Source organism: Oryctolagus cuniculus, chromosome 4 (genome assembly GCF_051225735.1).
Source record: "Oryctolagus cuniculus isolate XC-2025 breed Fujian yellow rabbit chromosome 4, ASM5122573v1, whole genome shotgun sequence".
In the NCBI taxonomy this organism is placed as follows: domain Eukaryota; kingdom Metazoa; phylum Chordata; class Mammalia; order Lagomorpha; family Leporidae; genus Oryctolagus; species Oryctolagus cuniculus.
In genome coordinates this window covers 109,532,798-109,550,438 of record NC_142870.1, presented here as the reverse complement: position 1 = coordinate 109,550,438, position 17,641 = coordinate 109,532,798, and positions in this window count along the sequence as shown.

Here is a 17,641-nt window from a genome sequence, read left to right as displayed (position 1 = left end):
TGGGGACACCTCTCCAAATGGCGGTCTGCGGCCAGCAGGTTGAGAAGGGGCGTGGGGCTGCAGAAAACTCAGCTGGAGTCGGCAGTCTCGGGGAAACAGCCCCTTGCAGCCCTGCCGCCGAGACAGCAAGGAGGACCTGCAGCAGTAGCAGGCTGCACATCCAAGTTGAGGCCAGGAGAGCAGACCTCAGGGAGAAGAGCATTTTCCTTTCTGCCAACGCAGAGTGAACAGGAGAGGGGGATTGCCGTTCCTGTTTCCAGAAGAGCCCAACAGCGGAAACAGCCACCACGGAGCCTGCGTCAGCAGGGACTGACAGGGGCACTGGTAGCTTTGGGATCCGCATGGAAGAAAGGCCTGTACTTGCGGGGAAGAAAAGTCCTTGTCAAGGTCCCTGCGGGTGCCTAAAGGTCAACCAATGAGGATCAGACCTGCCTCAACCTTTAACCCCCATGCCCTGAGTCTATAAAAGGAGCTCTCCCAATCTCTGGTGCGACTTCCCCGCTCTGTTGCTCTGTTGGGACCGGTGAACCTCACCCAATAAAATCCTGTGAATTAATTGATTCATCTGCCTGGGAAGATTTGTTTCGTGCCGGACACCTTGCAGGCATGAGGGTGACAGCAGCTACAGCCATAGCAACCTAAACCCTCCTGACTTAGTGGTCCAAGCCACCCACCGAGAGCCCAGTCCATTCCAATCCATTCCTTCTAGGTCAGCGGGTGGGCTGTTCCTGCAAGCAGGGCATGCTCTTTGACAGCTTCTGCGTTTTCCCTAAATTGTTTCCTGTCACTAGGCAGCCTTTTCATAGCTTCTTGTGAATATGCAACACAGACCACACACACACACACACAAGCCTCTGCAGATGACAAGTGGAACTGGAGGAAGAGGAGCTACAGGCGGGACAAAGCTCAGAGAACTGAGATCTCAAACAAGTCGGATGATGGAAAGTTTTTGCTGTTGCTGCTACTCTCAGTGAAACACAAGTCTTTTTGCATCCAGCACTTAAAAAAAAAAAAAGATTTCTTTATGTGAAAGACAGAGTTACAGAGAGAGGAGGAAAGACAGAGAGAGAGAGAGATATCCTCCATCTGCTGGCTCACTCCCTCATTGGCTGCAATGTCCAGGGCTTGGCCAGGCTGAAGCCAGGATCCTGGAACTCCATCCAGGTCTCCCACACAGGTGCAGGGACCCAAAGACTTGGGCCATCTCCAGCTGCCTTCCCAGGCACATCAGCAGAGAGCTGATCAGAGGTAAGGCAGCCAAGACTCGAACTGGTCCCCATATCAAATGAGGGCATCATAGGCAGTGGTCTAACCAGTTGTACTACAAAGCCATTCCCACATCTAGCACTCTTGAGTAATTTATTTTAATTAAAAACTAAAAGGAAAATAGAGTCCAGTTATCCAGAAAAGATACAAAAGGTCTAGGTAAAATTCCAATTAGAGATGATAAATTGAACATGTATGTTTAATTCTATTTATTCTACAAATCCTACTAAAACATCAATGCGGGGCCAACGCCGTGGCTCAGAAGGTTAATCCTCCATCTGTGGCCACCAGCATCCCAAATGGGTGCCGGTTCAAGTCCCGGTTTCTCCTCTTCCAATCCAGTTCTCTGCTATGGCCTAGGAAAGCAGTAGAAGATGGCCCAAGCGCTTGGGCCCCTGCACTCATGTGGGAGACCTGGAAGAAGCTCCTGGCTCCTGGTTTCAGTTGGGTCCAGCTCCGGCCATTGTGACCATTTGGGGAGTGAGCCAATGGAAGGAAGACCTTTCTCTCTGTCTCTCCCTCTCACTGTCTGTAACTACCTCTCAAATAAATAAATAAAATCTTTAAAAAATCAGTAGGATAATTTTTTAAATGAATAAACTCACAGGGGCAACAATGGAAGGTAAATTCTCAGCAACAAAATTCCAGAGCCTGGGAATCTAAAGGAATGAGTGATCATGGACTTTTGCATATTCAAGAACACAGAATCCTGAGCTGGCAGATGGGAAAGGTGAGATACAAAATGCTTAACTTACTCCTTGGAAGGCTCTGGAATTGATGGGAGCATGTGTGTGATTAAAGATGGCAAGATTAAATAAAAGTACATACTTCAAGGGGCTGGCGCTGTGGCATAGTAGGCTAAGCCTCCACCTGCAGCACCAGCATCCCACATGGGCAACGGTTCACGTCTTCCAGCTGCTCCACTACTAATCCAGCTCCCTGCTATGGCCTGGGAGAGCAGTAGAAGATGGCCCAAGTGCTTGAGCCCCAGCACCCACATGGGAGACCTGGAAGAAGCTCCTGGCTCCTTGCTTCAGATCAGCCCAGCTCCAGCCATTTTATGGTTACTTGGGGGAGTGAACCAGTGGATGGGAAACCTCTCTGTCTGTAACTCTGCCTTTCAAATAAGTAATTAAATCTTTTTTAAAAATTACATGCCTTAAAAGATTTATTTATTTGAAAGGCAGACACACGCGCGCACACACACACACACACACACAGGATGTATCAGATGGTTCACTCCCCAGATGGCTGAAAGAGCCAGGGTTGGGCCAGGTCAAAGCCAGTGGCCTGGAACTCCAGCTGCGTCTCCCCTAAGGACTCCAGCCATCTTCTTGTGCTTTCCCGGGGGCGTATTACCAGGGAGCTGGATCAGAAGTGGAGCAGCCGGGACTCACATTCACGGGGATGCTGGTGTTGCAGGCAGCAGCTTCACCTGCTGCACCGCAATGCTGACTGCAGAAGTACCTTTTAAAGAGGTTTGGTCCTGACATCTTCTCCCCAAATCAAAAGGACTGACATCTGCTCTCCCTGCATCCTGGATTAAGACTGTAGATTTATTCCCTGGGTACTCTAGCAGTGTCTGGATTAGAGACTTAAGATACTCTTGCAGTTGTTATTGCTACATAATAAAAACCCCAGAATGCAGTGGGGTGGAAGAACCATTTTTATTATGCTCATAGATTCTGTGAGTCAGTAAACTCAACCCTACATGGCAAAGACAGTGTGTATCTGCTCCACGTGTCTGGGGCTTCCCATCTAGGAAGATTCAACAGTTTGGTGCAGGAGTCAGCTGGGGGAGACTCCACTCAATGTGTCCGACAGTGGATGGTGTCAGTAGGAACTTAGATGGCTCAGCTGCCCAGAACGCCCATATGTGGCCTCCTGATGGGGTCTCTGCCTGGGCTGGCTTGAGCTGCTTCATGGCACGGGGACGGGGTGTTCACTATGGCAAGAGAGGAGTGTTTGACTTTTTTGTGATCTAACTTCTTTCAAGATACGGTATTCCAAAGGATGCACTCTGCTGACAGGTTTGAGTTACCTGCCACCACTTGGAAAAGAGAAACCAGAGCATCATCCCAAATGTCGGAGGACTGCATTAGAGGCAGAGGGTACTTCGACTTTGACTCCAAGACCAACAATCAGGCCTGCAGAGGCTCCCATCTGACTTCCAAAGTCGTTTGTGTAGAGAATGTGCTGCGTGCCTCCTGCCTTCATGGCTCGATGGCAATGATGTTCCTGCAGCACTTGAAGTTCACTCTCTGAGATGTTTTTGATCATTGGAAGTCTGAAACACTATTATTCAGATCGGCATCTGTTGAATCCCTTTCGTCATTTTATAGTTAGATCTGCAAAGTCATCACGCAACAGCTTCCTAACCTCGAGTCTATAGCAGTGTATTCTGCAACTTGTATGCCCTGAGTTGATGTTGCTTAGGGTTTCTTAGTTTTAGCCAGAATCCACATAGCAGGCAAATGAACTGAGAAAAAAACTGCATTTCTCCCAGCTGTCATCTTATAAAATATGGTTCTTTTAAAAATAGGGACTGGCACTGTCGTGCAGTGGGTTAAAGCCACAGCCTGCAGTGCCGGTATCCCACATGGGCAGCAGATCGAGTTCCGGCTGCTCCACTTCCGATCCAGCTCCCTGGTACTATGCCTGGGGAAGCAGCAGAAAATGACCCAAGTCCATGGGCCTCTGTATCTATATTGGAGAACTGCAGGAAGCTCCTGGCTCCTGGCTTCAGGCTGCCCCAGTCCCGGTCATTGTGGCCATTTGGGAAGTGAACCAGTGGATGGAAGATCTGTCTGTCTGTAACTCTGCCTTTCAAATAAATAAATAAAGTTTAAAAAATAGGTATAAGAACAATAAGGAATATTGTATTAAATATACTGTCATACAGCAATGTGTGCAGAAATAAATACCACGTAGGTATATTTTTAGCATTGTTATTCACTAAGCCCGGTTAATTATGCCTCCTGAAGTTTTCTGTATCTTTGTGCAGACAAGACCCTGACTTGTTCCTTGATCACCCATGCAAGTCTCTAGGTTTATCTGAAACATAGCTTCTCAATGAAGAAGCATAATTGTTTTTACAGCAATCTGGGGTTGCAGTTGTAGCTCTGTTATTTTAGTCTTGTTGCCATTCATTAAAGGGAGGAAGAATTGTGAGTAGAATGAACAAAACATAGCATCACTTCTCCTCTCGTTGGAGGGGTGCCCCCCGCTCCTCCACTGAGCAGAACCAGAAAAGTAACACTCAGTCACACTACCTTCACACAGCAGTGTAAACATTTTTTTCCAACAAGAAAAAATTTTTTCTGAGACACTCTCACTCCTCCCCTACATTCATCAACAAATCCTCCTCAGAATTTGAGATGGTGTTTTCAGCAACTCCCATAATTTGTTATATGTTTTATCATTACCAAATAATTTGTAGAACAACTGTCAGTGTCAAAGCATAAGATAACTTAGACTTGATTTCTATTTATTTTTAACTGTAATTTTTAAAGAACTTTGTAGAATTTTTCACCATCTTTTGCTGAGTTCTACCTAGCTTCTACCTTCAACCCACCAGACCTACTTCTGGGTTCTGGTCATTTCCACTTGCCCATTCTGCCACAGGTAATGAGGCATCTCCTGGGTCTTTTTTTCCAACCCCATCTCTACTTCCAGCACTACGAAGGCCACTGTCCTGTTTTTGACAGAGCAGTTTGAACCCACAAGGGATAATGTGATTCAGCTGTTAGTTCTCTGAGCTGCAATCAGGAGAGATGGCACCTTGGCCCCTCAGCTCACCCAACCTGGTAAGAGAGTAGACAGGCCCTGTGGACACATTTTCAAAAGAAAGAAGACTTTCTAGATGATCTAATCCAGCGAGGAGGTGGTGATGTGTTAAGGGGATATGTTAGGGGGATATCACCAGACCAAGACTGGAAGTAAGAGACGGTAAGCTTCCATTCAACGGTCAAAACATTTCTAAACCCAGATCTGCTGGGGGAGGGGGAGGGCGTTGACAGTGTTGTTGACAGTGCTGCTGCTGTCTTTCCTGAGATGAGCATCCTCAGATGTCCTCGAGGACACTGAACACAGAGTCCAGAAGACTGTCCGCTTGAGGCCAGCATCTGTCTCATCAGACTTACAGCTGCAGCAGAAAGAATGCCAACTTTAAGGCACACCACTTCCACGTCGATGAGAGCCAAACTGGAGTCAGGAAAAACAATTTCTTCCTCTGTGTGCCAGGATCACTGCTCTTACTATAATGGAGGCCTATTTGGTCAGGGACACACTGTGAGGGAACCAATTTTACCAAAACAAGGAGGTGAGCCTCGGTGTTCCCGAAGCATCTTGTGCCTGATTCCACCGTCCTCATCTCACTCCTGTGGTCTGTTGACTTGCTTTCTATCTCCCCTTGGCCATGAACTCTTTGAGAACAGGCACCCTGTTTACTCGTCTTAACCCAGTCCCTATCCAGTGCCTGGCTCAAAACAGGCACTTGAGACATGTTTATTAAATGAAGAGTCCAAAGGGTGAAAATGAAAGGGGCTGAGATCATTTGTTTCCTAAAATCCAAACTTGGAGTCAGAAGATATCCCTGATACACAAAGAATCATTGCTTTTAAAACTGCCCCCTCTTCAATTCATGAGCAGATTCTCCTTTAGAAGCTTGCTTGGGACCAGCACTGTGGTGCAACGAGTTAAAGCCCTGGTCTGAAGAGCCGGCATCCCATATGGGCGCCAGTTCTAGTCCTGGCTGTTCCACTTCCGATCTAGCTCTCTGCTATGGCCTGGAAAAGCAGTGGAGGATGGCCCAGGTCCTTGGGCCCCTGCATCCACATGGGAGACCTGGAAGAAGCTCCTGGCTCCTGGCTTTGGATTAGCTCAGCTCCAGCCATTGCAGACATCTGGGGAGTGAAGCAGCAGATAGAAGACCTCTCTCTCTGTCTCTACCTCTCTCTCTAACTCTGTCTTTCAAATAAATTAAAAAAAAAAAGAAGCTTTCTAGAAGAATCTATCCAACCCAACAGTTTGAAGGACTTGTGTGAGGCTTTCTAATTTACAAGGGCTGACCCCAAACATCAGATCAGGTGGTCTGAGAAGAGGAAAGCCAGTGAGGAAACAACTAGGTGAGAAAATCTAACAGGGGAATGTGGAGTTAAATAGAGACAGGTGAGTGCCAGCCTGAGTCTAAGGTTTGCATGCCTTTTTCCCTTGTTAGACTGCTGGACTTTGTTCTCTTTTAAAAATTATTTACTTTCATTTTATTTGAAAGGCAGAGAGATGACGGAGACAGAGACAGACAGAAACTGTCCTGTGGTTCACGCCCCCAAGTGACTACAACATCCAGGGATGGGACAGGCTGAAGTCAGGAGCCAGAAACTCAATCCAGGTCTCCCGTGTGGGTGGCAGGGACACAAGTACATAAGCCATCACCTGCTGCCTCTCAGGTGTATATCGGCAGGCAGCTGGAATGACCCAGAACTTGAACCCAGGCATTCTGATGTGGGATGTGAGCGTCCCAAGTGGCATCTTACCCACTGTACCAATCCTGTCTCCTAGACTGATTCTTAGGGTAAGGGTGGAGTCTTCTTTGCATTCCCAGCACCTGGTGCAGCTCAAGCAGAAATAGCGGAGGTGTTTTGTGTCATGACTAGGAAGGGGAGTAGAAGGGAAGTGCCAGTGTGAGATAAGAATGTCTGGTTCTTTCCTCCGGCAATGGATGATTGAGGGGGGAGAGGGGAGGAAATATCTTTCTGTCTGTCTCTAATTGCATACCAGGCACCATGCATAATATTTTACATATTATACAGATTATTGTTTCCAAAATTTCAGACTTGATTTGTCCCAAACGAACAATATTTCTGAGATTTGGATATTTCTCCTCTACAGAGTGAAGCAACAGGCAAATAATTTTCTAAGCCATATGATGTTATAAACAAAATTTGACATGGTTATATATTTATAATTCTTATATAAGTATTTCTTGAAAATCAGTTGAAGAATGTAGTATGTATCCATCACTATTTTGCATAGATTCAAAACATCTAGGTGTATCTAAAAAAGGAATAAATAGTTGTACATTATATAAGACTCAAACTTTAGCTATGTGAGCAGGGACACAAAATAAACAATTCTATTTAGTCTTTTTCATGATGAGAATTGGATTTGCAATACTCATGTGTCACCTTAAATCTGGCAAAACATATATAATTTTTAGTCTTTGAAAACCCTTGCTGATTTGTGGCAAATTCCATCCTCTTTGGGAATGGATATAATTGCATCTGCAGACCCAGGGGAGAAGGTAATGCAATGGCTCTTTGGAGAAGATTCCCAGTGCCATCTGTTTGCTCTAGCACAAACTTCTGTTTCCAAACTCCCCCTTAGCCCTTGGCTCTGGACTGTCTCATGAAGCCTACAGGGTCTTTGCGATGTCACCCGGCCCGGCAGAGTCATTGTGGCCCGTTCACCAGGATTCCTTCGCCTCTGTCCATGAGCCCTTGCAGCCCTGTGAAGCCCAGAAGGCCACACCGTATTATTCACCTGCTGGAGGCCTGCCCTGTTCAGACTTCCCAGTGAAGGACTTTCTATCTTATCTTAGCACTCGCAGAAACCACCATTTCTCAGGGGCACATCTGATGCTCAACAGGGTTTAAATATTGTGAATTTGTCCATAATCACACAAAGACTGAGTACATTGAGAATAAATACTGAAATCAAGAGAGTTAGAATTTGAATCAGTCTGTCTGACTCCAAAAACTCTACTCTCTACTTCACCCCGCTGGGGGATTAGCTGACCAGAACAATACAATATACGAGAATCACTGGGTGATACTAGGAGAATCAGATGTACCACAGCTTTCAATCCACACGTATAGAAGAGACAGCTCTGTCTCCATTTGTCTACAACTCAGTTTAATTTTTATGACAGTGCCTCATTCTGCCAGAGGTAGACCTATTTTATCCTCGAATTTTAAAAATTTAATTGCTACATAATGGAACATATTTATGGGGTACAGTGTGATATTTCAACACACGCATAGACTGTGTGTAATGATCAGAGTAATTAACATACCCATCACCTCAAACATTCATCATTTCTTGTTGGGAACATGCCAAATCCTCTCCACGAGCTTTTTAAAAATGTACAGTTAGAGGTTGTTCACTGTGGTTACCACATTGTGCTATAGAACACTTTAAGGATTAATCTGTCACATCTCTGTCTCTTGACTTGACTGTTCCTGTCTAAACTCCACAAGAGCTTCGGGGGGAGAGGAGGCAGCTGGTTCTTCACGGTCTTCCATTAGCCCTGGGACCCACTGTGTCATCCATCCATCCTACGTCTGTTCTCTGCTTGTGGCCAGCAACCCTCAGTCCCACAGAGAAATGCCCATCATGTGTAGCAATGCACTCTGCTGCCTCCATGCCTCGCTTAGGCCCATGATACCCACCCCACAGCACCTTGGGGAATGGTGAGGCTGTCAGGCTTTGTCTGTCTAGATGTACCCCATGGCTATTTCTTCTGTGGGGCATTGGCTGGGCCACCTGCCTGGATGGCAGGCCATGGTTCTCTGCTCTCAGATCCCAGCTTCTCATCTGATGGTTCTGTCTCTTCCACCAGGCTGAAAGGCAATTGCTTTCCAGACAGTGGCTATGCGAGAACCTACCTTTGTGCTCTAGCATCTGCCATGGGCTCCTGGCTGCAGCCTGGCTCAAACCCAGCTGTTGTGGGCAATTGTTGGGTGAACCAGCAGATGGAGGAGCTCTATTGGTTTCTTTCTGTAACTTCTTCTCTCTGTGTCTTTCCCTTTCAAATTAATTGAGATTGGTGGACTAGAAGATCCTCTATAAATACTTGCTCTGTAAATTGTCACCTTCTTATGTGAAGCCCCACCTACCTTCTCCTGTTGTGTTATGCTGGTTTTGCAGCTATCCAACATTTAATGGGTACGTGAATATTACAGGGTGGAGAACATGGATTTTAGATCATGAATATCCTCTTTTAAGGACTATCTTATCATGACTTAAAACAAGCAAGGCCAGTGATTCAGCTGTGTATGTACCGAGGGTAGATTCTAACAGAAGCTCTTGGCTCCTGCCCACCGCCACCAACAACCCCCTTCCCGCCATGCCCTCACTCCTGTAACTTCATTGGCTATCAGGAACTTCCATCTGGGGCTGGCATTGTTGCGTAGTGGGTAAAGCCACTGTCAGCAATGCCAGCATCCCATATGGGCACCAGCTGGAGTCCCACTGCTCCACTTCATATCCAGCTCCCTGCTAATGTGCCTGGGAAAGCTGCAGAGATGACCCACATCCTTGGGCCCCTACAACCATGTGGGAGACCCAGAAAAAGCTCCTGGCTGCTGACTTCAGCCAGGCCCAGCCCCAGCCTGTTGTGGCCATTTGGAGAGTGAACCAGAGGATGGAAGATCTCTCTATCTCTATCTCTTTCTCTCTCTCTCTCTCTCTCTCTCTCTGCAACTCTGCCTTTCAAATAAATAAAATAAACACTTAAAAATTACAAAAACCTAAGGGCTTTTTTTGACCACTGAGGCCTCATGGCTCAGCTGTGCCCACAGGAAGTGCCAGGGTATCACCACCCTCCAGCACGGCTGTCAATCAACGACTGACTAATGGGAGTTGATGAATCAATACCCCCGTCCCCAGGGTGCGATGTCTGTGAGGCATATGTTTACCTGGTTCCAAGTGGCTCCCTCGGGGGACTAGTCCCACTCACAGTGGTGGCTGCCTTAGGCATCCTTCATTGCCTGCCTTTTCTCATTGCTCACTCCTCCACCTAAGACAAACCACTTGTACTTGAGTCTTTGTCTCTCGCTGCCTCCGGGGGAACTCAACTCAGAGACTTTGTTACCAAGGTCCTGAGGTGCCTTTTTGTTCTGCATCTACTGGGTTGTTTTAGGAAGTTACCTATGAAAAGAATGGGAGAAATTCTGAAAGAGGAGGGAATGAAACTAGGGGATGACTGTAGGGTGGCCATGAAGAAAAACACAGAACTTTCCTTGAGGAGAGCTGCAGGTGGCTTTTGAGTGTTTCCTGTAGGTCTGCACTTCCTACTTGCTAATACAAACAAAACACAGTCACACTGTACAGAATCTGTGCATATATACACACAGTCCTTCTCAACATACAATCGGAATGTAAGCAAGACTTTTTGCCCATAGATGTCCATGAAGTAAAAGGGTCATGAAGTACTGTTTATAGTAGTGAAAAGTGAAGACCAGTTTGATTCAGGATCAAGTTAATTATGGCAAATGTGGTGCACCTACTCAATGGGATACTATGCATGCACTGGAAAATGCACATTTTACAACATGAAAAATGTGAACGATGTAAGCATGTTAAGAACACTTTTTAAACCACTGCTGGGAGCCAAGGGCCTGCCTCTTGCCCACAGTTGCTCACAGTTCCTGCTGCCCCATGAGAGTGCTGGCTTCTGAGAGAGGGGCCCACGAGAGGACAGACTCAGAAAGAAAACACATGTGCACAACACACAGACCAGTCCAAACATCGCAGACCGAGGGGTTACCCAGGAGCTCTGTTCACTGCACTCTGCTTGCCACCCCACTCCTTGGCCACTTGCTTGGGCTGTGTTTGCACCCCTGTCCCAACAAAAGTATGACCACAATGTCAACCATTTCCTGTATTCCTGCTATATGCCACATACCATCCTGGGTCTTTCTGCATCAGAATTTATATTTCCAACAATCCCTGGGAAAATATCACAATCCCCATTTTTTCAAATACATAGACAGTATCTGAAGGCTCTATGTGATGTAAGCAACCGGTCTCCAACCACTCATCTATCAAGCAGAATGCAGGCTGTGGTATTTCTATTGTCTAGAAGATCACAGCAAGGGACAGAAAAATGGCTTTCCTCTGTGACAGGAACTGATTACCAGAGTCCAGAGTAAGACCAGGGGAATGGAGGACTGCAGGAACCTGGGAAAGAAATGCATCGAATCCATATCAGGCTGGCTCCTGGTGTGGCCATCCACAAAGTGACCCTGTTCTCATCTGGTTTCTTTAATTATGTATTGAACGATGGCAGACTAGCCACTGAGTTAGGCACAGAGCTTGGCCTTATCTTCTATTTGGATTAGAACTTAGGGCAGAAAATACTCCCCAAACAGGAGTTTCAGCTGAGAGCTTGTCTCCAGCCACGTGCCATAGGTGGTGGCCTCTCTAGGAGGAGGCCTGCTCTGGTTCTAGAGAGGGACGGTGAGCACGGAGTCACCCCTCGCTGGCTTGTGAGAGCTGGCTGTGTTCCCCTCCTCCTGGTTCTGCACTCCAGGACGTCACTGGGTAGATTGAACTGGGCCTTGGGGTCCTGTATCCCCACCATGGAAGCTGGGAAACACTGCAGACGATGGCTTTTCTCCTGGTGATTGGTTGACTACTGTGCACCTCATTGAAGGACCAGAGGCTGCTCATTTGACCCTGCCATCTGCCTTGCTACAGCAAATAGACAGGTGGTAATGTAGTGAATCACATACTGTGTCTACGTATCCCGGGGGGTGGGGTGGGGGACTAGAGAGCTGTTAAATACTCTCCTTTTCCCTTACGCGATTTTGATCTAAATGGTTGGGCAGATGGAGTCCACTGTATCAGCTCTTTTGCTGAGCAAGGCTAGGTTGGTAAATGTGGTTTAGGAGCAGCAAGAATGAGCTTCCTAATACTGCACTCCGGCATCAGGCAGACTCACCCAGCTGATCACAGGCCCCGATCCCCACACAAAGTCCCACTGCAAAGTTCACAGCACACAGAACCAAAACAGAACACAGCTTTCTGTGAGCTGCTGGCTCAGGGGTGGGGAACCCTTTTTCTGCCAAGGGCCATTTGGATATTTATAATATCATCGGTGGGCCACATAAAATTATCAACCTAAAGATGAACCTGCTACAGATGCTTTGAATTTTGAGTTCTGCCTGTGGTTGCCTTGGTAGGGCCAGACCAAATGATTTTTCAGGCCATATATGGCCCACAGGCTGGATGTTCCCCACCCCTGCTTAGGGAAGGATCCAGCCACCTTTGCCTATGTCCATTCCCAGGGTCACCAATAAGAATAGTGAGCTGTGGGCTGAACCTCCACCTATGATGCTGGCATCTCATGTGGGCACTGGCTTGTGTTCTGGCTGCCCCTCTTCTGATCTGACTCTCTGCTATGGCCTGGGAGAGCAGTGAAGGATGACCAAGGTTGCTTGGGCCCCTGCGTCCATGTGGGAGACCTGGAGGAAACTCCTGGCTCCTGGCTTTGGATTGGCACAGCTCCAGCTGTTGAGGCCATTTGGGGAGTGAACCAGTAGATGAAAGACCTTTCTCTCTGTCTTTCCCTCTGTCTGCAACTCTACCTCTCGAATAAATAAATAAATAAAATCTGGAAAAAAAAAAAAAAAAAAAAGAAAGAAAGAGTAGTGAGTCCTCCTACCCAGGGGAGGCATCAGTGAGTGAGCAGACAGGAGGCAGATGCTGTCCTTGAGTGCCCACCATGTGGAAGGAAATAGTTAGGGAATGACCACTGGCCTCCATTGAAAGCTTAAAAACACTCAACTTGGAGGCACGCAGGCTGTATTCCATCGATCTCAAGGTGGACATACTTCTGCCTTCCCAGTCTCAATGTTTCAAAAGTTGTAGACTATACTGTAGATTACACATACAGAAGGTATGGTGTGTGTTCCTATGTGCTTAAACATACAGTCATTATCATGGTATTATAGGTTGCAAAAGCAATTGTGCAGCCCCCAGCATCCTTCCAAACCTGAAGAAATTCTTGACACAAGACCATAGAGAAAAAATTCTCACGGAACCTGCCTTTTCCTCTACTCTGTGGGTCCTTGGGATGTCTGCCTCTACCCGGATACCTCTGATTTCAGTTCTCCACGTTGATCATGACCAGTGCAGCTTTACTTGGGTGAGTCGACAGACCACGGGACAGGTGGCATTCTGCAATGTGTTTCTACAGAGCTTTGCTTTAGTGCCTATTTGCCCAGTTCTCATTCAGGAGAAGTAGAAATGCTTTGCCTTGCCCCATCTGCTCAATCCTGTGTGCTGGAGCAGTCTAGGCCTGTGAAGCATTGAGCTGTGTGGTTGTGCTGGTTCCAGACTCAGCTCTTAGCTCTGTTTCCAGTGGAGGGAAACTATAAGGAATATCCCTGGGAAACAATGAAAGGTTAAAATGATTCCCACATGGGGCCAGTGCCATGGCTCACTTGGTTAATCCTCCACCTGTGGCGCCGGCATCCCATGTGGGCTCCAGGTTCTAGTCCCGGTTGCTCCTCTTCCAGTCCAGCTCTCTGCTGTGACCCGGGGGGTGGGGGCAGTGGAGGATGGCCCAAGTGCTTGGGCCCGTGCACCTGCGTTGGAGACCAGGAGGAGTACCTGGCTCCTGGCTTCAGATCGACGCAGTGCCAGCCATGGCAGCCATTTGGGGAGTGAACCAAAGGAGGAAAGACCTTTCTCTCTGTCTCTCTTACTGTCTGTAATTCTACCTGTCAAAAAAAAAAAAAAAAAAAGTGATTCCCACAAACCCTGAGTTTAATCTAAAAAGGAAAAACCTAGCTCTTTTCTTTTTTTTTTTTTTTGATGTGTTTCATACACTCATGTCTCCTAGTGCACTATTATTCAGGATACTTACTAAATAGCAAAAAAAAAAAAATTGGTGATAATTTGCTGATTGGGACATGAAATAAGAACTGTGGAATTCTGCTGCAATTTGGGTCATGATCTCAGCTTTCTTTCACTGGCCTCAAGAGTCTCTATCACAAAGTCATCTATAATCTCTTCTGGGTCTAAGTATATTTGGACTATACTTTCTAAAGCTTTGGGATTTGATTAAAATGAAAGTAGGGAGGCTGGCACTGTGGTGTAGTAGGTTAAGCCTCCTCCTGCGGTGCCAGCATCCCATATAGGTATTGGTTAATTTCCCAGCTGCTCCTCTTCCAATCCAGCTCTCTGCTTTGGCCTGGGAAAGCAGTGGAAGATGGCCCACGTGCTTGGGCCCCTGCACCTATGTAGGAGACCTGGAAGAAGCTCCTGGCTCCTGGCTTCAGACTGGCCCAGCTCTGGCTGTTGCGACCATTTGAGGAGTTAACCAGTGGATGAGAGACCTTTCTGTGTCTCTCCCTCTCTCTCTGTAACTCAACGCAAATAAATAAATTAAATAAATAAAATATTTTTAAAAATAGGAATGCATTTTGGTTTTTATGGTTGCAGCCTTCACAGTTGATTACTAACACCTCTAGACAGTTTTCATATTTTAATGTATTGGGTACAAGCTTGGACTTTATATTGAAACTCAGTATTTGCCCATTCACCTATGGGACAGCTGTTAGTGAATGCCCATGACATAGCAGGCTGGGGATTAATACACCCTCAAAGAGCTGAATGAGGAGAAAGACATGCTGGCAAATCATTACAATTTAATGTGCCTTGGGTATTGGATTACTAGAATTTTAATGAGCATTATATAGTGAATTAAAAGAAACAGTGGCAGGATAGAAGAGATACATAAGACTGCCTGGTGAGTCATGAAGTGCTGGAATTAACCTTTAGAAATGAGAAGGGATTTAAAAAAATAGCAAATAAGGGAAGGTCCCTCTAGGAAGAGTGGAAAGGTACTGATGCCTTAGAGTGCATGATATATGTGGGGACTTGGAAGAGTCTGGTATCTTTGGCATGCAAAGGGCAAAGGAAACAGGCAGTAAGGCTTACAGTGCATCAGATACTGTTCTGACAGCATCATATTGGTTGTGTCGCCTCATTTCTAGAACACTGTGGGGTGCTACTATTAGTCCCATCTTATAGGTGAGGAAACTGAGGCTTTTAGGGGTCTCATAACTTGCTTAAGTCCACTGACCTAACAGATGGTAGAGCGGAAGTTTTTCCCTCCTGAAGCAGTGAGATTCATCACCATATAAAGCTGCTGCTCCCACATTTATCTCCACACTACGGTTCACAACCTTTTCTGGGTTTTTGGTATCATCATGTACTTTCAAATTTATTTCAAAAATATTTGTATTATTTATTTGAGAGGTAGGGAAGAGAGAAAGTGTATGCTCCCAACTGTTGGTTCACACCCCAAATATCGACAACAACTGGAGGAAGACCAGGGTCAGAGCCAGCAGCAGGGAACACAGTCTAAGTCTCCCATGTGAGAGCCAGGGACCCAGTGACTTGAGTCATCACTGCTGCCTTCAGCGACTGCTTAGGTGGGAAGCTGGAGTCAGGAGCCAGAGCTAGAAATTGAACTCAGACACTCTGCTGTTGGACACGGGCATTTCAACTGCTAGGTTAAACGCCTGCACCAGAAATTATTTTATTTTACTTTATAAAACATATTTATTTATTTGAAAGGCAGAGTTACGGAGAGAGTAGGGAGAGACAGAGGGAAAGAAAGATCAATCTTTCATCCATGGTTCATTCCCAACATGACTGTAGTAGGTAGGGGTGGGCCATGCTGAATCCAGGAGCCTGGAACTCCATCCAGGTCTCCAATATGAGTGGCAGGGTCCTAAGCACTTGGGTCATCTTCTGCAGCTTTCCCAGGTGCATTAGTAGGGAGCTGGATTGGAAGTGGAGAAGCCAGGACACAAACTGTTGCTCATATGGGATGCAGCATTGCAGGTGGTGGCTTAATTCACTGTGCCAAGTCAGGCCCTGTACTTGTTTTTAATCAGACTATTTTTATTCACAAGATCATCAAAGATGGTTGGTTTGTGAAGTGTAGTCATTTTATAAAACCATCACTTCCTGGCTGCAGGCTATAGATCAGATACCATTCTTCCAAACACACCAGTGACTATGGCAAAAAATTTCAAATTCAAATCCCTAGGCTCAATAATTATCAATTAATCAGACTGTAGCTCCACTAAAAGTTGGGTGCACCATTAAAGTGTTTTAGCAGGGTTTGAGCTATTGAAGGTGTTTTGAAGAGAGCTGTTGAAATTGGAGGGACAAGTTGTGTTTATTCTAAAGTATGAGAAAAGCAGGTACCCTTATTACTTCTGCCACTCTGCTTCTTCTGAGTCTCTCTTCATAGTCCTAATAGCCTGGTCTGTATACGAAGAGCCAGCCAATATGGAAATCCCAGTGTCTGTAGTCCAAGCTTTAAGTTTGGTCACTTAGAACTTAGAAGTTTTTGGAATTTGGACAAGAGACTTGCTTTTGTTTCCTTGCCTGTGTAGAAGAGCAGTGGAGTGCAGACTCTGGGGCCAGAGCTCTCACTCTCCTAGGATAGTGTCTGGTGCAAAAGAGGGATGCAGTAAGTGCTGGCTGTCAGTACTGTGGTTTTCTTCTAGCTCTAGATTTTTCTGTCCCATTCAACGCTAAATGCCCTTTCTGGAGAAATTTGTTCTCTCTGATCCTTTATTTTTTTCCTACTTAAGGAAGACCAGTGTAAACTTCTGTGAATTACAACTCATTTTGTCATGCAAATCTGAAGGAGTCAGAGCTCCAGCCTCGGCCCAGCACAGGTGATGCTGGGCGGCCTGCATGGGTTGTAGCGCCTCCTGATCGAAGTATATCCGCTTTGTCCCAGCAAAAGTGATGACCCCATTCCTTATTTGCTCTATGGTGAGGATTATTGTCTTGTTGCCATCATCCAGCATTATGTTCTGTGTATAATGGGAAAACAAATATTGATGTACTTTTTGTTTGCTTCTTTTAGTGAGGAAGCCTACTGTTTTAAGCCGACAAATTCTCCGGGAAAGAGATCATATTGCTATGGAAACCATGCCCAAGCACCGCTGAAATGCGGTTGCTATATATGTTCTGTGTATGTCCATGCTAGAAGCATTGCATTTTAGCACTCATTTTCCTTTCAACTCTGTTTCCATAGTGTTAGACTACAGCCCACCAGTTGACTGCTTCTCTGTTCAGTCTTTCAGGATTCCTTGCTATCTTTGAGATGTTGAATCATGTGGTAGAAACTACAAAAATATTGCAATTAGTTCTAGCTATGCAACTTCTGTCCTGTGGCAACTTTTCCAATCTTCCTGATGCAATAAAATTATTTATACGTTCTCTGAACTATAAAAGAACGATAACATCACGGAAAGTCTAAAGGACATCAGATAAAGTTGAAGCGTGCCTGAGTACTTAATACAGTTTAAAATACTATGTAGAGGTAAAACAGGTTCTCTTCTAGAAAAGCTGCCCAAGGCATGCTTACATATCCTGTTTCTGCCTTATAGCTATGCTATGAAAGTACGAAGGTGTAGGGGATGCAGGCAGACCGAGTATGATCAGAATTTCAGCGTTACTCACTGTATAATCTGAAGCAGGTTACTTACCCTCTCTAAGCTTCACTTTCTTCAGGTTTAAAATGGAAATTATAAAATTTATATGCATAATTATTTAA